Raw genomic sequence first — 24,265 nt, 5'->3', positions numbered from 1 at the left:
GAACAAGATAGACATTTAAACTGGGTAGACAGGAGGCTTAAGACAAGTTCCAGTCTCCAATCTCTTTATTCCTTTCCTCAGTCTGTGTTCCAATGGCTGCGTTGTCTTTTCAGTACTTGCTGAATTGGTGAGGTCAGTTTATTCTCAGTTTATGTATATATGGTGTTATTTTCTGAAGTACCCAAATCCAGCATCTAGGATGATACATAAAATCTAAATAGTCAGTAGACCAAAACTCGATTCAATGACCCAGGAAAGCCAGCCACTCTAACAAAACAATTGGGGCATAATCCTACAGTTTATTAAGGGAGGCCACAATGGTCAGTGAATTCAGAGGTCAGGAAAAAGTTCTTGAGGGCACAAAGGCTTTTGTTGTTGGTCTGACTGGACAAGGGTGATTCTAGGGGAATACTGGAAGTTTTGGGTTATTCTGATGGCCTGAGGTTTGCACTAGCTCCGTTTTGCAGGACTATCTGGTTTCACACTAGTGAAAGAATGATGCTGGATTGAGGCCAAGGTTTTCCAAAATCATTGGGATAGGGTGGGCACCTCAACTTTTGAATGCACAAAGTGAGACACCTTAAAGCAGCCTGGTTTTCAGAAGTGCTGAGTGCGCCCCTCCTCTGAAACTCAGGCTCCTTTCATGTGTTTCAAGCTGGGCACCAAAAAATGGAGGCAACCAAAATCAGTAGTCACTCTTGAAAACTTTGGCCTGGTTTCATAATAATATTTTATACTAATGATCTCAAAAGTGCTTTACAAGTTTTCAGTATTACCAACTCCAAGCATTCAAAATCATGAGTCAGACTCTAAAAACGTCATGAGATTGGCTTGCAGATCATGAGGTTTGTAAAATAATAAATGCTAGGTTGTTTTTATTTGCCTCTTTGTGTCTGAACATTTAGGGAGTCATATATTCACTCTTTTCCTCAACCAAGAGAGACAGGGAGAAGTCTTTTTATTAAATGAAAGCTGAGGTCCTCATGACTCCAGGAGTTGGGGCAATAAGAAAAACACCAAATATGAGACTTACAGTAAAATCATGAGAGTTGGCAACACTGAGTATGAATAAATTCAGCCTCACCACAACCATGAGGTAGGTAAGCAACATCAGCCCCATTTTAATGATGGGTAAACGGAGGCATAGAGCAGTTACTTTATTTGCCCCAAATCACTCAGTACAGGAACAGAACCCAGTAGTCTTTACTTTGACTCCTCTGCTCTAACCACTGTGCTACATTGTTCTGCCTTGGTTAAAGCTTATTAATGGTGCTTAAAGCTGGACAACTGGAAACCGCTGTGACTTACTTTAGGGTTTGATTTTTGTGGTGACTTTGTGACTTAATTTATCCAGATTCAGAATCATGTAAGTGGCATTTAATAACCGAAAGGTACTTTCCATTTTCATCCTTTTCATAGTCCCTGAATTAGGTAATTGTGGAAAGAAGCCAACAATACACCTTTTTTTGGCAAATAAATGTTAAAAATTAGATGCCTCAAGCATGTTCCATGCTTTACAGGAAATTCCCAGACTTTTAGAGAGACAGGCAGATGTAAACTCTGCAGAACAGATCAACATTGCAGCTATTTGCATAGGTGGTGAAAACTAGAGGAGTTAGATTGGGGTAGCAACCTATGGCATGGGTGCCAAAGGTGGCACGCAAGCTGATTTTCAGTGGCACTCACACTGCCCAGGTCCTGCCACCAGTCTTGGGGGCTCTGCATTTTAATTTAATTTTAAATGAAGCTTCTTAAACATTTAAAAAACCTTGTTTACTTGACATACCAACAATAGTTTAGTTATATATTATAGACTTATAGAAAGAGACCTTCTATAAAGGTAAAAATGTATTACTGGCATGCAAAACCTTAAATTAGAGTGACTAAATGAAGACTTGGCACACCACTTCTGAAAGGTTGCCAACCCCTGAGTTAGATGGTCAAACTCATTTCCCCAAATTTAGGAGTTTTCTATCTAAATGTATCTGCTTTAATGGAGTTCGCTTTTGGAGCAGCCACTTCCAGAGTGAAAAATGTGCTTCTACTGATATTGCATCATGTACCATTTTACTATACAAGCCAGGATTTTCATACGCTCTTGCCTTTTTAACCAGGCTTTTAAAATGCTAAGGAAAGAAAAACAACTAAATCCAAGTGCATCTGCATTTTCATCGTTTGTCTGGCTTTCCCAGTACCTTAGAGCTGACCTATTATTGACATATTGATGTGTCTTTTCGCCTCTCAAGAATACTTAAGGGCACAATTGTGCTTGCGTATCGTGGTACCTGAAAGTGTTTGGGTTGATGCCAAATGATCAATTTTCATGTGGCAGTGAGGAAGTAGCTAGACAACTAACTTTCTAATAATAATTGGGTGTTGAAGGGATTAGTATGTATGTCATAGGGAGGTTGAGAACTACTTGGTTGGTTTTGTGGCTGTATAATATAACACTCTTTTAACCTTAACTATCTTTTAATTAAGTGTTCTGTATGGGATAGAACTGCATAAAATGAAACTGCACAAGACAAGACACTGAGAGGTTGGAAGACACATTAATTACAGGTCAGTTCTATCATGCTGGGAGAACACAAGTAGATGACGATGATGCATTTGGTTTTGGCTGTTTTCCCTCCTGGCTATCTTGGACATGAACTGAGAACTCATGGACAGTCTAGTTTGTATACCGAAATGGTGCCCAATACAATACAATGCGTTTTGAAGTCCTTCCAAACCCAGATTTCTTTTTTTTTTTTTTTATGTTGACATGCACCCAAATGGAACTCCTGGATCTGACCACCCCTGAGCTTGGAAAAGTTCAGATAGAAAACCAGACCCACGCTTGCAGCTACTTCTATGTTTTAGAGACAGTAGTTGTTCTCTGATAGCACATGTACCAGGACTCATACTTGAAGTGTGCCACTCATCTTTCTCCCCACACCTGGCTGTCCTCACTGCAGCCATGCCTGAAATAAAAGGAAGCTAACACAACCATTAGCTAAAGAAAACAGGTGAGGGTGGCAACTGCTAACTGTGAAGGAAGAGGTTCAGGGGGTGAGGAGGTCACTAACGTCTTGATCCATAATTCTTTTATATCAATAGAAAGCTCTCGTTGGCTTCAATAGGATTTGGATTAGACCTTCCCTGAAGAGGAAAGGGATGAAAATAATGTTGGCTACTGGAGATGCATTTTCAAAAGTGACTTAGGTGCCTAGGAGTGAAATTTTGGCTCTGTTAAAGTAAATGGCAAAAACTTTGTTGACGTCAGTGGAGCCAGGATTTCAAGTCCCATTGTTAAAAGTGACTTAGGGCTTGTCTACTCAAACAATTAGACTGCAGCAAGCTGGGGTGTGAACCTGTCCGGCACTACCCTGCTGCAGTCTAGCTGTCCACGTGCACCCTGCTGATGCACATTACCAGTTTGTTAGATCACTCTGAGCTAGTTCTCTTTGCAACAGAATTAGCTCAAAGTGCTCTAATGAAATGTTAACGCATGTCAGCAGGGAATACATGGACAATTAGACTGCAGCAGGCTTGTGCGGGATGGATTCACACCTCAGTTTGCTGCGGTCTAATTGTTCATGTAGAAAAGCCCTTAGGTAGTTGGGAGCTTAAGTCTCATTGGAAGTCAGTGGCACTTAGGCTCCTAAGTCACTTGTGAACATGGAACTTAGGCTCCTATGTCACTTAGGCACTTTGGAAAATTATACTCAAGGTCTGTAGGGCAGCACAATTACAAGAAAAGGCTAAGAAATACTTCACAATGAATTTGCTTTTCTTTGCCCTTCATTTTCATTCATTCATCTGACTGAGGAGTGCCGAATTTCAGGCATCTAAATTGGAATGTCTCTGAAAGTAGAGCTATGCAGAGTCTGTATAGAACTGATCCATAACTCTTTCTTTCCATGCCAGAAAATGTTCTGCAGCTCAGGAGTTCTGACTCTTGCTGTTACTTAACATTTGCACGTGGTGCCGTCGGAGATTTACACAGCAAGGTGATTTACATAGCACGGAAAGACATGGGCTCTGCTCTGGAACTAGAACAGCATTTAAATGAAAAATGAGGCTACATGTACACTAGGAGTTAAGGTCATGTGATTCCCAGCTCGTGGAGACCTACTTCTGCTAGCTGTCAGAGCCAGCATGCTAAAAACAGTAGTGTAGCCACGGTAGCATGGGCAGCAACAGCGCAGTCTAGCAGTCCTGAATACATACTTTTGGGCGGGTTTGTACTCGGGGTAGCTAGCCCATGCCACTATTCACCCCTGCCTGTTCTACTGTGTCTACACTGCTTTTTTTGGTATGCTAGTTGGATGACAGTGAGCATGAACATGTCTATATAGCTGGGAATCACACCCCCAGCTGCAAGTGTGGATGTAGCCCTAGAGGAGCACAGGCCATGTAAAAGAACTGAGGGGATCTCCTTTTCTTATAATCTACCTTTTTTTAGATTAAGGATGTACTAAATAATGAAATATAAAATGAGAACCATACCCCTACTTCACTTTGTGAGCCATCAATCATAACTCAAAATAAATCTTCCTGTAGGTTCAACAGAATTACTACTGTTCATTAATAATTACCATGAATTTCACTTCTGGGTCTCTCTGAACTTTGGGATTTTGTCTGGGACTGAAATAGCATGGGAGAGGATATCTTCACAATATTTCTATCCTAGTTTTGCTGGCCCAGAAGGCTCAGATCATTTGGCCGTGCTGTAGTTAAACATTCAGACTTTCTTGAGGGTCTTATCCAGGCCAAACCTCCAAAACTTTTGGGCCTGATTCTCAGGTACACTGAGTCCCATTTTCTTTGCTCTGGTAATGTAAGGGGGCCTTAAAACTGATGTTTGTTCAGCCCTTTGAATTTCCTTCTTATGCTATTTTTAACCCTCCTTCCTTGCTGTCAGTATATCTTTCTATAGAGTTATTCCCTATTCTACTTCACCTTCTTATTTAAAGACACCGTCTGCTCCCTGCAGCCCTTCGTATCTGTTTTTCACTAATCCTTTGCTCAGCATTTGCTTCCTTTCACTCTTTTTCTCACACCCACTCATGTATTTTCTTCCTCAATTCAAGTTTTTTGTTCTTTCACCATCTCTCATGCCCTATACACTTAAGAAAATTTAAGACACCTTTCCAGAAGTCCTCACAGTCAAAATGTATCTTTATGTTTACTGTCATCATCCCTACTCCTCATCCAATAGGAATATGCAGAATCACCTGATAGGGCCAAATCTCTTCCTTTAACTAGATTTCTAATCAATCTCTGAAAACAGACCCATTTGAAGTCCTGTCCATCTGATCTTTTATAACCATGTCTGGAACTTTTTACAATTATGTTTATATTGTATCAAGAGCGGAGCATGATTAGTGTCCTCACACTCAAAGTGTGTTACAACATGAGCCAGAGAGAAATGATTCACCAAAAGAGAATTTACTTGTGGCCAATAAGGCCTATTCCTCAAAGGATAATCTTTATACAACGAAAGCAAAATAAGTAGAATAAATGTGACAGTGCGCTGGAAATCAACCACTAAACCAACACTCTAGTCACTATTTAACCAATTAGGCCCACGGGGAGGGCCTGAATAAGTAGAAGGGTTCCTGATTATCAAGTCAGATTGGGGATGGATAGCTAATGAGCTAACTAGCCCATTAACAAGGAAACTGGATAAGAGAGCACGGGAACCAAGTGTGTGGGGGGGGGAGGGGATGGGGGCACAGAAGAGAGAGAGGAGAGGAAAGGTGAGGTGGACCTGATAAAGGGAGCTCTTTGTGTAGCGAGACCTTTCCCACCCCTAGAGAGCAGGGGTAGTTAAGCTGAATGAATCTGTAAATAATACGACTGCATGAGTATGTAAAAGGTGGGGAGGTGAAGCACTATAAGTAAACTACATGGTGATGTCTACAAAAGGAAGGTCTCTGGGCGGTCTGTGTAAGAGCAGAGGGTGTCCCATCACAATAAATAACAAAGGTAATAGAAATCTCCGCAGTATGGGTCCTGCCAAGACCTGCTCTGTGATCTTGGTGTGTCCCAAATGCATTCACTGTGCTATCTCCCACCAGATGATCCTGTGTCAGTTTTTGCTTCCATACTAGAAACCTATTCTTCTCCCAAGCCTGTCTTACATACCCAGTCCTCTGGTCAAATTTCCAGTACTGCACATTCCAGGAGATGGGGTGCTCCCAGGGCCAGCGCTTCCATTTAGGCGGCCTAGGCAATCGCCTAGGACGCCAGGATTATTGGGGGGCGGCATTTGGGGGGGGGGGGAGGCGGCAGGCGGCTCCGGTGGACCTGCCACAGTCGTGCCTGAGGAGGGTCCCCTGGTCCCGCAGGCATGGCTATGGCAGCTCCACCGGAGCCGCGGACCAGCGGACCCTCTCCGCAGGAATTCCTGCGGCAGCTCCACCAGAGCCGCAGACCAGCGTGCGGGGCGGCGAAATGGCCGTGCGCCTAGGGCACTAAAAACACCAGCACTGGTCCTGGGTGTCCCCAATTGTTTGACTTCATAGTTTATTAAAGGTGATATGTATGTTTTGGAGCAGAATGCGCCACAAGTAAAATCAGAATTCAAGATGATCTACCTTAGTTTTCTTGTTAATAGATGTCATCCAAATAGAACATTTCCTATTAGAAGTTGGAATATGTATGGATATTCTATGTGTGAGCCTCATTCACCTTAGCAGTCTGTCTTAAGGTAGGGTAGCAGCACTCTTACATTTGTTTTCTTATTAAAAACAACTACAACGCAGAATTTATTGTTGAATTGCAGTTGGAGTGGTCTCTTATTTTTGGGAAATAAGTATAACAGGCTCTGAAGTAATTTCCTGCTAATGGAAACATTTTTGTAGAAATCACAAAGTCTCTGTGAAAAAAATAAAATTCTGTGGGGAACATTAATTTTGAGCAAATTCTGCATTGCACAGCAGCACAGAATTCCAGCAGGAGTATTTTAGCATCTCCTTCTACTAGAGAAGGTACATACAATGTCACAATGATACATACACAATTGTATTTTTATACAAAGAACTCAAGAGGTATTAATGCTAATTCAATACAGTTTAACTGAGTTTAATAAATTTTATCTTAATTCCATAAGGTTTGTTCAGGATATTGTCAGTCTGTCACAAAGACCAATAGAATGAAGATCATGATTGAAGGGTAGGATTATTCTTCACGTATGTTGCTTTGAGTTTTGATTTTTCACAGTAGAAGAAAGTGAGTGAGTGAAATGACACACAGCAACACCCATAACATCTATTTAGCCTTCTACACTGAAGCCAAGGAAGCATCGCACAGTAATAAGGGCTTGCCCATGAGTCATTTATAACTGAACTGGATAAAGTCTGAGATAATGGGCTATATTCAGCACTCTGATATGTAGACAGATTTTCCATAGAAAATACATAGACGTTAAATACATAAATCCAAGGGCAGAATTTCGGTCTAATCTCTGAGAATTTGATAACTGAATTGTAATAATAATAAAAAAAAGCCACTCAGGGCCGAAATCTCAAATATCTGTATAACCCGTTAACTTCAGTGGTTTTGCATGGGTGTGACTGGGACCAGAATTTGGCCTACTTTATTATACTATCCTCAGCAAAGGCTTTTTAGGTGCAGGAAGGAGCCAGTGATCCTAAAATATGAAATATGAGCAGAGCCAGGGCTTTATCCCACTACTGTTTCTGCTTTAAGCCAGGGCAACATCTAGTCCCAACTCACAATTTATGACTGCTCTTTATAGTAATAAAAAGTTTGGAAAGAAGCTTCCTGGCACTGGTTGCTGAAATTTTCTTTCTTTTAACACAGTCAGATGATTCTTAATAGAAAGCGTGAGTGTACTCTGTTTGCGCTGTAGTGGTTACACTGAAACTCATTAAGCACAACTGCATCCAAGTTTACTGTTTTATGTAAATAAGACCTCTGAGAAAGATATAGATGTATAATAAAGATGAAAAGAAAAGCAACAGGCTAATGTTGGGACAAATTAATACCGGCCTTGTCATATTCAAGAAGAAAAAATCATTTGCTGTGCAATAACTGTATGTTTCAAAGCAGGACAGGGGTAAGGGATAGCTCAGTGATTTGAGCATTGGCTGCTAAACCCAGGGTTGTGAGTTTAATCATTGAGGGGGCCATTTGGGGAACTGGGGTAAAAATCTGGGGACTGGTCCTGCTTTGAGTAGGGGGTTGGACTAGATGATCTCCTGAGGTCCCTTCTAAACCCTAATATTCTATGAAGGCGAGAGAGCAGTAGAGTTTGAGAGAAATAAAGATTCATATAGACAGGGTTAACTGCAGATGTTACTGGTAGTAAAGTGGGTCAGCTCTAGTTCTGAAGCTGTTACGGAGAAAAAGTCAGCAACAAAACAGGCCAGTGTCCTGTTGGCCTACCAGAGGTGTACGTTCAGTGTTTTACTTTGTCAATGCTCTTTGCTGTGATCAAGAGGGGTGGGGTGGTACACCACATTGAATTCTTGTTATTAAAAGCATAATCCAGCACTGTTCATGCCTCACTTCTCTTATCCAGGGATTTAGGTTACTTGGTAGCTTTAGCTCTGGTCTTTGCTGTTTTTAACATATTAAAGAAAAAAGTCATGGTGTGATGATTCACGTCTTCACTATGCCATCCTTTACAAAATAAAGACCTGCAGTCATGTTGGGGTAACCGGGGCACTGTTTGAAGGGCTGAGGCTGTATGAGGACAAGGAAAGAAGTTCTTGAGATTTGTACGAGCAGGGCTCACAAAACTTGGATGGTTTGGATAATCTGAACTGAACCCATACTTAATTTTCACATGACTGGTTCTGGCTAAGACTAGAAGTGGTGTGCCAGAGTATTGCAAGAATGGACATTCCTGTGAAATTTCCAGTTTTGCAAACCGGAGAGATATAGATAGTTCTAATAATTAGGCCTTCTTTATACTAGAAGGTGCCTCAGTTCAACTGACTCAATTAAAAAAAAATCATGCCAATAAGTTACCATGTAAGCTAAATCGATATAACAAAGGAATAAGAATTCAGACATTGTCAACACTAGGTACTTTCATTGATTTAACTAGATTGATTTAGTTAAACTGGTGCATCTGATAGTAAAGACAAGTTCTAAGGCTCAGGAAATCTGGGACAGGGCAGAAGTAATGTGCGATTTCCATCATATAACCCAGCTAAATAAGTTTGAACTCAAAATACATTAACGTCAGTCTGTAAAGATCAGTTATCCAGAAAATTCAAGAAAAAGCATCCATGGAGATTTAATGGACACAAACAAAATTCATGCTGGTTTGAAGATGCAGTTTGAACTGGAACCAGGGAGAATTTAGAGAACAGTTGGGGTGTCAAACTGATTTCGTATGACAAGCCTGCCACTTGATGCAAGACACGTTCAGAAGTTATTCAGACAGAAGTGGATAAAGACAAACCATGTTGGTAATTATTTACATTCATCCTTTGATTTATTTTAAGATTATTTTTCTTGGGATATCTACTCTCCCGCTGGAGGGTAAGCGCTCTTCAGTGCCATTTCCCCTTACCCGGACACGTACCCTTATCTGAAGGGGTGTCAAATGTATCCAGCCCACAGAATAGTTTCATCCAGCCTGCGAACTTTCCATGACTATTTGGGCTTGTCTGCATGACCCTGGAGTCCAGACTATTTATGTTGCTCTGTAACTCCCCCGTGAGGACCCTATTGGCCTGCACTAAGTGTTCCTTAGTGGACATTTATATAGTCCTATTTGAAGCGGGACAACATCAATGAACACTAGCAGAGTCTACGTGGGGAGTTAGTCAGTAACTACTGTCAGAGTTACTGCTACAACTGGAACATTGACTTCAATATTTTTGATTGACAAAGCCTAAATCAACATATAACTGAAGATATAGACTGCAATAGGTGCTTCTGCAGCATGTGTAGATTACTGAATAATGATTTTCAAAGAGTATGATATACTCTGCTTAATCAGGATGTGCTTAACAGCCACTTTAAGGGAATTTATGTAATCTAATGATAGTAAATAGCAATGACTGCTAACGAATAGAGCTGGTCAGGCATTTTTTACAACATTTTTCATCAAAAAATACCAATTTATCAAAATGGAAATTGTTTCAGGGTCAGTCTCAACAAATCTCTCACCTCAAAAAATGCTGGGGGGAAAAGGTTTTGAAAATTGTTGAAATGTTTCATTTTGACATTTTTTGAGACAAGTTCTGTTTTTCTAATTCAAAATGATTTAGGCTAAAAAAATGATGAAAAAAGATTAAAATGGAAACAAAATGTTTTAATTGACACAAAGTGAATTTTTTTGGATTTGCTAAATTTTTGAGATTTTGACTTTTGTCTTGATTCAAGATGGGAAAAATCAAACTCTTGAAAATATTTGAAGGATAGGAAAACTGTTTCCCACAGGTTTACTGACAAACAAAAGTCAATCACAGCACAAAGTCTGCTTGATGGAGATAGATTTTCCTGCTTCAAATGGTTAAAGGGAAATTCTACTTTGAAAAATAGCATTGTGGGGTCCCATGTTTATTGATCTTGAAATCAGTAAGAGACTTATTTGCTCAGCTTATAGTAAAATGATGTGTTCTCTAACCAGTATTGCAAACTCACTCGGGAATGCGAAAGCCAAGCACATTCTCTCATTTCCAGTAAACCTGACTCAACTATGATATGCAATAGGAATATACACAGTTGCATCTTGTCTACACTTATATAATACTTCACATAACTTAAATATGAACCAGGTTAGGCCAATGTTCAGTGATTTGACAAACCATCTTAACCCAGGGCTCAGACCACTATTAATTTATCTTTACTCCAAGGAACAATTGGCTTTCAGGGACACTTCTTTTTCTTTTCATTGCTTTTATTACTTCTCTCTTTCTAGTTTGCTTTCTTCCTATTATGGTAATGATAGTAAATGTCAATGAAACACTGCTTTTGGTCCAAAGTTGGGAAAGTCAATTTTGGTAATTAGTTTGAGTTTTTAACACCATGGCCTGGACTTTTTTTGGGTGGGTTATTGATGAATTAGGTTATTCAGTTCCCCACAAAGCTATTAGGTATCACTGGTGGTAACTGTAATTTCAACTCTAGCCCATTCCTGAACATGATAAATAAATCATGAGTTACCCAGCTGGAATCTTGCATCAACCAAACATAAACAAAATGGGTAGTTGGAAAGGTCATAGATTAAATAGCACCTCCTAGCCAACTGTTATCTGGAAAGCCCCAAAATGTTCATTGTTAATGTACAAAACTCAAGACAGCTCAGAGTGCCCACAATGACAATGTCCACTGACAGGAGAATTCAGCTGTGGACCATGCACCAATCCATAAGCCTTTCTGGAGAGCTCACCTCAGTCACAAACCATAAAGGAAGGAAAAGAATGAATTCAGAGCCCGTAAAATTTAACTACTTTAAAGTTAACACAGGATTGATTTTATGCTAAACTGTGTTACATCTAAAACCAACATCAGAATTCAAAAGCAGCTCTACAATGGGATGTATTAAGGCAGCAGACTGAATGGGATTTTCCCCTTACCCGAAGTTGGAGTGTGATATATGTTTCAAAAGACAGAGGATCTGCGTTCACCTAACAAATTGCCATTTTGCTTGCTTTTCTTCCTTAATTGACTTTTTTCTGGACATCCAACTTACAAACAGGTAACCCACTGGCAGCAGGACAGCCATATGTACATATAGGGAAGCACTTCCATAAATCATATATTAGCTGTTCACCTATGGCAGATGATATAGCCTCTCTCTGTCTTTCTCCAGTGAATATTTCACTATAAAAAATGATCTGCATCCAACTGACTTGAAAACTAAGAGTTGGTATGTGCCTGACAGTTACATTACTCTTAAATATGTAGGTTTAACAATCAAAAGGCAGAGGATTATTGGTCCAGTTGTAGAAAAGCAGGTAGTGCTTTTTTCAGATACACACTGATTTTTCCACCAGCACAAAAATCCCAACAAGTGAAACGAAAGAACTACTGNATATATATATATATATATATATATATATATATATATATATATATATATATATATATATATATATTTGCCTGGTAGGGATTTCCCCCACCCCCGCCCCACTTACAAAGCACAGGCCTTAATGAGTTCCAGGGGGACAGTGACCTGTCAATCACAATATACTTTTCAAGTATAGTCTTCTTTGCCCCATCACAGAACCACAAGGCATGAAATAATTAGAAAGCCCACAGTAACTGCTCTGTTTTACAAGAGCAAAATCCTTGTATGGATCATTTACATAAACTTGTCACTTCCCATTATAGTTCTAATGCAGTTTGGGTAATAATCATGGGACCAGAGAGGGAAGGTCAAAGTACAATGTCCCTCCATGTTTGAAGCGCAAGGTACATATGTGCCCAGCTTTCCATCCCCCCACTGAATTAATGTAAAGTATCTTTTATTTTCCATTAAAGAAAAACTATTCATGCTGCTATGGCAGCAGACCATGCGCAGCCTCTTCTTCTTAAGAGAGAAAAAAAGGCTTTTGCGTCAAGCCATTGTTAGGGGAGAATTCACTTTGAGGAGCATTTCAAAGCTGATCCGATTGGGGAAAGAATAATGTTAAATGTTTCATATGAAATATTTATAAGACGTGCACATGAGCAACTGACAAAGTAGCCTGGAAAATAAATAGTTTCCTCTGACAATTTTAGCTTTATTTTTTAATGATGGGGTAGAGTGTGTGTGTGTGTGTGTGTGTGTGTGCACAGGTGGGGGGGGCTGTATATATGTATGAATACATATAAAGGACAGGCAGACACACTCATGCGCAAACAGTTGAATGGGTTGATGGGATTTAAGGCAATCTGCATCTGAATGCTGCTTCCCAAATATGGTAGGAAAAAGAGATTGCTGGAGACTATTTTAATAATTGTGAACGAGAAAGCCCTGCACTAATGCCTGTAGCAAGGGACATCCATGGAGTAACAGAAGCGGCAGTGGCTGCTGCTGTTCTCTGGCAACCATTTTGTTGGTATTCTTCACAGCCATCATAGGGAATCATCCACAGTTCTGCCACAAGAAAGCGATCCTCTTTGCATTCTGAAGGGTATTGACCTTTCACATAATTTTTTTTAAATGAGTGCCTATAATGATAAGCCAAGAGCAGATTTGCGTACCGCCATCCAAACTTCTGAAGTATTTTTTTAACCTTTTCATCTCTTTAGGATGGGGGTGTGGTGGTGGGGGGGGGGATCTAGCTTTTTGCATGGATCTGGCAGAGATCTTATAAAATGGGTTGTAATTGCATGTTATAGTCCTCATGGCAATAGGTAAATACAGATTTTTCATGGCTGGTGCTTCATGACATTTTCAGTGACGTGCATGATATGGCACATGTTACATACACAGAATCAAACAAATCACATTATCTGCTTCTCTTGTAAAATAACCTTCTCCCCGAGGCAGTATTCCCTTTCCCTTTATCTTTTGATGTCTCTCCTCTTTGCGTTCCCCACCTCTAACTACTGGGGTCTGTTGTCATTTTTTGCTGTGATGTCTATCTAATTTAGCCTGAAAGAGGCTTGGGGCAAGGACCTCACTTGTCTATTAAACTCCATGCACACCTATAGGGCCATATCATTAAAGGCAATGCTTTTGATGTATGAAAGAGTCGTATGTTTCTCTAGGTGGTTTGGAAGAATAGCCACTATCATTTTTAAAAGTGTTAGAGCAGACACATCCAGCAGACTCCATATATTGTACAACATGTTTCATATGAATGGTATGAATGGTGACAGAGGGTATCATTTGCTCTATTTCTGCCAGTATGGCCATTTTTAATTCTGTCTTTGAGTGGGGTACATGGGGAGATGAGGAGAGGTAGAATATGAACTGTGTCCAGCCTCTTGCTTCTTATCTCCAAGATCACCAAGAGGGAAAGCATTGTTGTTGGATTTAGATCAGCTTTTCCCCCTCTTCAGGCACAACAAAAGTCTAAATCCCTTTTCAGGCCAGCTTGCTCCATTTCACTGCATGGGCTAGGCAGATTGGAAACATGTTTGTCATTCAGCTTTACTCCCAATGTAATCAGTAGACACTGGGGTGGTGGGATTTTAATGTTCAGTGTATCACCCTCTAATCTATGGAGTCTGCCTTTAAAAGCTGCTGCTGCCATCACTGCTATGTGCGAGCTGCTTCTGTCTGTCATCTCCGGAGACAGATATAAAAGTAATGTTAACCATGAGCATAAGCAGAGGGTTTAGCAGGGATTTGAATCTAAAATGTGATACATCACACAGACCAGCCTGATGTGGTCCAGCAGAGCTGAACCCCTTTTTCTGTTCTAACAAAGTGAGTCATATGATGGAGGAAATTGTAGTGGGATTTACTGCTTCTCTGTTTTAGTTCTGCTGCTGAATAGGCCTAAATAGTAAATAAATATTGGTTACAATGAACTATGGTCAAAGCAAAGTGGCTTGGCAGACGTGACAATAGATTTCAAAGGTCTCTTCGGTAACGCCACAGGCTCATCAGCTTCCTCAAGTTCACTGGGGTTTAGTGCATGGTGTATCAGCTCCATCTGTGCCAGCGATAGTAGCCTTAAAAAGACATGTCGTTGCACGAAATAGGTGTGAAGGCACAGGCTAGCTTTGTTCTGAGTGTTTGTATTTGTACCCCACTGATGTTTGCACAGGTTAATTTAATCCTGTTTTGTTGTGTGTATGTCTGGTGAGAAATTGTATTAAAAATAATTAGGTAGACTGTGTTGATGAATATATGCTGGCTATCCTATCATATTAATAACATCCGTTATCTGCACCATATTTATATATTAGTACTTATTAAGCACCAATAACATTAAGCACAAATATTGTAACAATGATATAGCCTAAACTGGCCTATATCCTCATCCTGTTCCTGTATGCTAAGAATCCCATAACTCCTTGCATTTGCTGAAGAAAGCATTTGACTTAAGCAGATCAGAAACTTGTCAGAATCAAGTTACATTCATTCTATGTCTTAGAACAAGCAAGGGAAGTACCTTAACGGACCAGTATCTGGATTGCTAATATCCAAAACAAAGATAAGGAAGGAACAGGACAACAAGTTAGGGATCTGGGACAAACTGATAGGTTGGATTTTAGTGATGTGGGAAGAGATGTGTAACTTGTAAAATTATATTAATAATAGCAGCTGAAATGTGTAACTTGGGGAATGCATCTTCTGCAGAAGGTGAATGTACCATTTCTATATGGGATAGCTCCTTGGAGACTGTTATCGAACAGAACCGTTTTCCTGTCCCTGTTAATAAACCTGACTAACAATGGATATTGGTCTCTTGAGCATATTTTTTTAATGAACCAAAATGTTGTCCAGAAATTGATTATATAACTGATCAACAACTGTAAATTCTTCAGGACAAGGATTGTCTCTTATGATGTGTATGTCCAACCCCTAGCACAATGGGGTCTCAGTCATGGCTCAGACCTCTAGATGCTCCCATAATACAGTAATAAAAAAACGATGTGATCCTTGAGTGAGATGTTTTGCACCTTCTGGATGTGCAGTAAAATTTCAGATCTTACCTGCTGTTACACAAATGTGTTATGGATGTATGCAGTACCTTAACAAAGCCACACCAGTACCCACCCGTGTTGGATATAGCCTGTCCTTTTCTGTGACATTCAAGGGGACTAGTAAAATAGAACCATATGTGACAGATTTCCCCAGGGTGCAACTTATAACTGGGGTATTGATGAGCCCTCTGTTTTACCAGTCTGGGTTCCCTCTCACACTGTGATGTCGTGACAAGCTGCCATGCCCTCCAAGTTTGCCTTCACACAAACATCTGCAATCAGGAACGACACTCAGCTGCGTTCATGAATGCTTTGGCCAGCTACTGCTTGAACCAACAATAGAGAGGCTCCAGCCAATATACCCCCAGCACCCCAGCCTGTGACCCCAGAGCTGTACTGTCGTGCCCTGGACAAAAGTTGGACCAGTCTGAAATTATTACCTAGTCCACCACTTCTACAAAGGAAAGTGAACGTGCACCAACTCTTGTTCCTGAGCTGAGATTTTTCCCCAACCACTTCACTCAAACCACACTGTTTTTGGTAAAATATAAAACAGATTTATTAACTACAGAAAGAGAGATTTTAAGTTATTATAAGTGATAGCAAACAGATCAACATAGATTACTTAGCCAATAAACAAAAAACACAATCTAAGCCTAATATACTGGATAGGATTTGAATTAAGCAGCGTCTCAACCTGTTAGATAGTATAAACAGTCCAGCAAGGATTCATACACAGGCAGGCTTCCTTCTTTCCTGCCTGGGACCAGCTCTTTCCCCAGTTCAGTCTTTGTTCCTCACGTGTTTCCAGGGGTTCCTTTGTGTGGGGAGTGAGGCCAGTTGGTTATGTAACATCCCCCTTTTATAGCTTCTTCCATATGGCGGGAACCCTTTGTTCCAAGCCAAGTTCCGAGCCCAGTTTGTGCAAAAATACAGGTACCAAAATGGAGTTCAGTATCATGTGATTTAGTCACATGCCCTTGCATACTTTGATGAATCATGGCAGCCATTATCCATAGGCTGACTGAAGCATCCCCAGGACAGTTCATCAAGCATCAAGTGAAGATACGCTTTCCCTGTGGCCCATTGTCCTAGTTTATAGGCCATTCAACTTGAATACGCCAATCACAGTGTGCTGGCAGACTGTATGTAAAGCTTTGTGAGTGCTATCCTGGTGCAAGCACATTTGAAATACAAATACATAGTTAATATTCATAACTCCAGGTACAAAAATGATGCATTCATACAAATAAGATAATCATATTCAGAAAACTATAACTTTTACATAGACACCTCACACGGCATATCCTCTACAAGATGCATCATAATTATATCATAATCCTATTACTATGTTGAATATGGGTTGTGGAGTGTCACACCATATTTACCAGCCTGGCTTCCTTTGTGTCCTATCTGGCACATGTAGGCAAGGTGAATTTTGGGGACATGAAGTGGCTGTGAATGGCCAGTTATTTTATTACTTTAAATGTTAAGTAACCCCTAGATCAGGGGTAGGCAACCTATGGCACGTGTGCCGAAGGCGGCACGCAAGCTGATTGTCAGTGACACTCACACTGTCTGGGTCCTGACCACCAGTCCGGGGGGCTCTGCATTTTAATTTAATTTTAAATGAAGCTTCTTAAACATTTTAAAAACCTTATTTACTTTACATACAACAATAGGTCAGTTATATATTATAGAAGGAGACCTTCTAAAAACGTTACAATGTATTACTGGCACATTAACATGTATTACCGGCATGCAAAACCTTAAATTACAGTGAATAAATGAAGACTCGGCACACCACTTCTGAAAGGTTGCCGATCCCTGCCCTAGATGCTTTTTGTACAAGAACAGTGGGGAAATATCAACCTCCTGGTCATAGGGAAAGCCACAAATATTGAATTGCTCTCCAGAATACAAGCCTTCAAATCTAGAAGATCTCAAATGTAGCATAAATAAGAACATTTTCCTATGGGCATTTTCTATCCTGCAAATTGCTCATCATCCATAATTACCATTATAGGCTTCAGTTGTGGATGCTCCCAACAGTGACCTGGGTCAAGATCTATGGCTTTTAAATAGACCAGAAGGACACCATGGAATGAACATAGTATCAGAAACAATCAGGCCATGTAATGGATTACAGCAGCATTTTTAAATTCGGGTATCTAGCAATAGGCATCTAAATAAGAATGGGATGGGGAAATAAATGAGAGTTCGGGGGGCTCAGCAATTTGAACCACTGAGCCTTAAAAGAGAATCACTAATGACTCTCTCTCTTCAGGAGCAGATGGGAGGACATGGAAAGGAGGTTAAAGTGGAGACAAAAGTAGGGAGGACCCTAGGGGTAGGTCTTCACTACCCCTTATGTCGGCAAAAACACACACCCCTGAGTAACATAAGTTGTGCCGACATAAGTGCTCATGTGCACAACTCTATGTTGGTGGGAGGCACTCTCCCACCGACATAGCTACTGCCATTCGTTTAGATTTTTTTAATGTGAACATGAGAGCTAGTAAGCTTGCTAGTGCAGACATGGCCTTGAAAAAGTGAAGAAATGTCTAGTTTTTTAAACACAGTGGATGACATCCTAGCTTGACTGAAATCAATGGCAAAACCCTTGTTGACTTCAGTGGCCTAATAGTTGCACTCAATATTTCTAAATCTCTCATCTGTGTCTCCCCATTGGATTACAGATTGCAGCATATTAACAATGCGAAGCCAAGAGTGGGAGACTGGGAAGGGAGGTAATCATCAAGAAGCTCACCCTCCTTCAAAGTGGCCTGCATACATAATCATTTAAAACAGCCAATTTAATTAAAGAAAATTCCTTGCAGGCTGAGACTTCACATGACAAGATTCAACCAAGAATTATTTTTTTTAAAAGCTGCTTTCAGGCATAAACCCATAAAACATAAGGGTTTGATATTACAACACAAAAAATTCTACTAGCCTAAGCTGGTCAAACATATTGATCAGATTTACAGAAAGATCAGATCTCTGAATGGCTAACAAAACTCCCCCCTTATTATGGACACCAACCATGACCATAAGGATTCAGGCTTGTTAGCAACATTAGCCTCTCATTAATTCAGATGCCTGAGAATGTAAAATTAAACCCAAGAAATAAAAATCTTGTCTATTTTGAACCTGAACGTGAATAGGGCTGAGCACCCACAGTCCTTGGACGTCAGTGTGTGCTAAAAGTGCTCTGCATTTTTCTAAATCAGGCCCCATTCTTTAAAAAAATAGTGCAAGTAAAATGAATACAGAAGACTAGAGATGAGTGGCAGGATGCAGTATTTCCCCACCAGCACCCATTTCCTGTCCACTCTGGCCACATCTGAGGTCTCACACACACAGATTTACAAGGCACAATAGGTAGCAATGCCAGAGGATGGAATTAAAGAAGAAAAGTTTTTTAAATTAAGTAAATGCCAGGATACACTTCTCAGTGAGGATACTGATTAGATTAGAATAGTCTCCTATTTATGACAAAAGATTGGAAAAATCACCTGAATTATGGAAAGAACAGTCCTGCGTTGAGAGGATTAACCAGAAGATTTAGAAGGTCTTTTCTACCTCTAATTTATTTGATTTGAACTTTTAACTGTTTGCCTCCTCTTCTAGCTTCCTCATTCTCTAGATAAGAGCTAGGTATTATTATTTATTATTATTATTGTTGTCATCATTATTATTGCTTTCTCACTGTTCTATACTACTTTGTTCTGCTATTGTACATGATAATACTTACTCTGCTTTCTTCTCTATGAGCCACATCCCAGAAGAACTGGGTGCACAGTAAACACTGAAGGTGAAAGCTACCTTTGCTACATCCTCCATTTCTTCTCCGCACTCTGCAGAAGCCCCTTCATTGGTGTTCTGTTGGACCCAGCATCTGTATGTAGGGAGGAGGCAGTACCAGGCTTACTCTTCATGTCAAAGGCATTATCTCTTCCAACCAACCTGGTGGCAAATCTCCTCCTAAGGAAATGATGAGTAATTTAGGTTTAATTGAGGAAAATACCTTCTTTGCACCCAGTCTCCTCAGGCTGTCCCCAGAGACCCTTGTTTGTGTGGACAGTGGCCAACAGGGGAATATTTGCGAGTGTAGCGTGCTACCGTGGAGGTAGGGAAGCAGTGTAAAGACAGAGAAGTTGTAAGCCCACTGTCTTGTGAAGTTTCCATCCAGTCCCCTACAAAGTAGTCGGTCATGCACATAGCCTATAATTTCAGTCTGTTCGTTCTCTCTTTCTCCATTACTCCCCTCTAAATTGCTTCAATTGGAGCAACAACACAAGCACAATAACTGGCTACTGTGGAAATTATTATGATGATGTCACTCGTAGGGTTATGACAACAGCCACCTGAGAAGCAGATGAACTCTTAACACCTGAAAATCAAGTAAATGTCCTTAAAAATAATGAGAGCAAGGGAGAGAGAAATGCTGAAGAAATGTTCTCTGAGCTATGTTGCTTCTAAACAGGATAACTCTTCCAAATTATATACTAGACTTCTTCAGCATTGTAATTTACTTATGAGTCATGTCTCTTTAGCAGAAAGTGGCTTGCTTTTATATTCTTTTCCAGGATTATCTTCACTTTAAAGTGAAGGTGAGCATTCAGTCAAAATATTCCAGCTCTCATCCATGGACCTGATAATATGCATAGATCCCTTCCCAAAACACTGCCATCAATAAGTTGTCTGCGTGAGAATGATGCCAAGCCAAACTGTTTGAAGTCCCACGTACTATCAAGAATCCCAGCAAAGACTGAGAAGTTAGTTTTGACAACCACTATACTACTTAAATTATGTTCTTAGTTCTTTTTCCACTTTAGACCTCTGGATATTTAGACAGATGTATACAGAGACTTGCAAAAATTAAGGGAACAGCCAGGTTACCTCACTTTTTACTGTTTAATGACAATAAATAAATAAATAAATGCTATCGCCAGAAGTGAATGAGAGGTCAGGGCCTGGCTATTATAGAGTGTATTGGGTTTGTCCTTTGTTTTCACTGATATTGAGTATCAGTCAGTGAAAGTATGGAGTCTCTGGCCCTGTCTAGACTACGCGCGAAAATCGATTTTAGATATGCAACTTCAGCTACGAGAATAGCGTAGCTGAAATCGAATATCTAAAATCGATTTACTCACCCGTCTTCACCGCGCGGGATCGATGTGCGCGGCTCGCCATGTCGAATCTGGAACTCCGTTTGTTTTGGTGGAGTTCCGGAATCGATCTAAGCGCGCTCTGGGTTCGATATATCCCGTCTAGACCAGACTCGATATATCGAACCCCGAGCAATCGATTTTAACGCGCCGAAACGGCGCGTAGTGTAAACGTAGCCTCTTCTGTACTGAATTCCCATTGGTCTTGCTCCCTGATGACAATACTTTACACCTCTATTGCACCTTCTATCTGAGGTCTCCAAGTGTTTAATAAAGATTAACAAATGAAACCTCACCAGGGGCTTTGAACTGCAGTGAGAATGGGACGCCTAATTCCTTTAGACTTTGGTGAAAATTCTACTCTTAATAACTGCAAAAATATGTCATTATAATTTAAGCTTTTGGTGGGAACAAGGTTCTTTTCTTGAGCGGTGGTTATGTTTACCACTACAGCTGCTGCCGCTGCCCAAGGACAATCTAGTAAATAAAATATTACACCTAAGTGACTTATCTTGGTGGGGAAAAATAAAGAATTAATTTCCTTTACAACTCAGTGGACCAACAAATAAGAAACAAGAGTGTCTGTTTGCAGAGAGGCAGGTCACCTGGCCTTGTTTGGTTTGGCAGAGCCAGAGCATTAGTATGAAATGAAGCTGCTACAACATGCCTTCCCTTTTCCTAAAGACACTAAGACTCCTTTACCAAGAGGAGCGTTCCAGCGCAGCACACGCAGCAGGTAAGTGTCTGCCAAATGACAAAAAACCCACAAAACGCTTAACAAGCATCTGAGGATGGGGTGGGGATTCCAGATAGAGACAAATCTATGTCCCTCAGGGAGTTGGTATTGAGTTGATCAGTGTGAGATATTTCACCACTAATTAAGTCTTGATCCTTTGGCTGCACTTGAAACAGATCGGAGTATATCAAGTCTGAGAGCAGGTGCTGACTAGTTTGAAAGCACTGGTCCATCAAATCAGGTAAGGGTTTTACATACAGTAACTCCCTTTAAAAGGTAGAATGTAACTTGCTAAGTGATATATATATACCAGACTCTTTCACGTATAATACATTATTGGCAGAGTTATAATGCCTCTGATTTAGTTTTATTCCCCAGAATGTTTGTAAAATTCCCCTCTGCTGCAAAAGATCTATTTCTGTCTCAGATTCTGTCCTCATCAGTGTTTTTCTTGTGCTGAATGAGTGCTTAAGGAAGCAGGACCAGGTGCAGTTTAGAAGTCGAGAGATTACATTTTTGCACAGGCTGACTTGGTAGGATCTCAGACTCAAGTAAGAAATTCTGATTTTTATGGGAGATACATCTATCATTCAGTTTATACCCTCAAAGGCTTCAAAGGGCAAGAGCAGAAGAACATGCAAGAGATCAGATACTTAGTTGAACTCTATCCCAAACTGTAGAATCTTTTCGGGGTTGGGTCAGTGTCTGTAGTAGCACATAGGTTTCTGCTGCAGGTGGGAATGAGGAAATGCAGAAGTAAATGAAAGTGAAAAATAATAATACCTCTGAGCAATTTTGAATCCCAGAAAGAGTTAACTTCAGATTTGGGATAAGCTTTGTATAACATTTTGCAGTACATGAAAAGCAAGCACATACTTTCAGTCTGAATTATCTTTATTCTAGACTAAAGGAGAACAGCAACCAGGACAGAATAAAAAGAAAGCCCCCATACGAATGTGCAACATGACTTCCCTCTGATAGGACTGCCTGTGAACTGAAGTCAAGGTGGCAGCCTGCTTTGCAGACATGAATACTCCCACCGTTGCTAATTCAAAGTGTTCACAATCACAAGATTGACTTAAAAATCATAAGAATTTTTTTTTAAATAATACAACTAGGTTTCTTTTTATTTAATAAGAACATAAGAACGGCCATATTGAGTTAGACCACTGGTCCATCTAATCCAGTGTCCTGTCTTCTGACAGTGACCAGTGCCAGATGCTTCATAGGGAATGAATAGAACAGGGCAATTTATCCATTGATCCATCCTCTGTTGTCCAGTCCCAGCTTGTGGCAGTCAGAGTTTAGGGACACCCAGACCATAGGGTTGCATCCCCAACCACCTTGGCTAATAGTCATTGATGGACCTATCCTCCATGAACTTATCTAATTCTTTTTTTAACACAGTTATACTTTTGGCCTTGATAATATCCCCTGGAAATGAGTTCCACAGGCTGGCTGTGCGTTGTGCGAAGAAATACTTCCTTATGTTTGTTTCAAACCTGATACCTATAATTTCATGGTGACTCTTGGTTCTTTTGTTACATGAATGGGGGAAATAATACTTTCCTGTTCACTTTGTCCACACAGTTCATGATTTTATAGACCCCTATCATATCCTCCCTAGTCATCTCTTTTCTAAGCTGAAAGACCCAGTATTTTTAATCTCTCCTCATATGGAAGCTGTTCCATACCCCTGATAATCTTCATTGCCCTTCTCTGTACCTTTTCCAATTCTAATACATCTTTCTTGAGATTGGGCAACCAGAACTGCACACAGTATTCAAAGTGTGAGAATGCTATGGATTTATATAGTGGCATGATATTTTCTGTCTTATTAGCTATCCCTTTTCTAATGGTTCCTAACATTCTGTTAGTTTTTTTGACTGCTGCTGCATATTAAACAGATGTTTTCAGAGAATTATCCACAGTGACTCTAAGACCTGTTTCTTGAGTGGCAATAGCTAATTTAGACCCCATCATTTTGTATGTATAGTTGGGATTATGTTTTCCAATGTGCATTACTTTGGATTTAGCAATGTTGGATTTCATCTGCCATTTTGTTGCCCAATCACCCAGTTCTGTGAGATTCCTTTGTAACTCTTTGCATTTAGCTTTGGACTTAACTATCTCTATCTGCCTTCTGGTGTTTGAGAATTACCTTTTTAACCTTTCTCTGCCACCATGAGATCTAGGGATTTACTTTAGTCATAGCAGAGATTCTCACATAATCAAATGGGGATTTAAGAAAAGCACCAAATATCACAAGACTCATGACAAAATTATGAGAATTGTCAACACTGAAAGGTGCAGTACACAGAAAACAACATTCTACAAGTTACCTAGGTATATGCGAGAAAAAGTTTCAGCTGTCTCTTCCTTTAATCAACCAGTTCTCTCTGGTACATAGTCTTTTTAATGTACGACTCCTGCACCACCATCTCTCCACAACGTAAACAAAAACAAGTTAAATTAAAACAAAACTACATTTACCCTATCTCCATATTAAGTATATGTACACGCCATATAAATGTATTTTGTATTTATATAAATCCCTTCAATGATCTCCAAATGCTTTATAAATTTTGTATTTATTCCTCAAAGCCCCCATATTATAGGGCATGTATCATAAGCTACATATTACAAATGAGAACACTAAGGGTACATCTACAGTACGAAATTAATTCATACTTATTCTGTTTGAATTTTTGGAAGCAATTTTATACATTTGGTGTTGTGTGTCCCCACTAAAGCGCATGAATTTGGCGGAGTACATCCACAGTACCGAGGCTAG

The sequence above is a fragment of the Chelonoidis abingdonii genome, chromosome 5, assembly GCF_003597395.2.
Source record: "Chelonoidis abingdonii isolate Lonesome George chromosome 5, CheloAbing_2.0, whole genome shotgun sequence".
Classification (NCBI taxonomy): domain Eukaryota; kingdom Metazoa; phylum Chordata; order Testudines; family Testudinidae; genus Chelonoidis; species Chelonoidis abingdonii.
The sequence above is the reverse complement of the archived record's forward strand: the minus strand, read 5'-3'. Positions refer to the sequence as shown.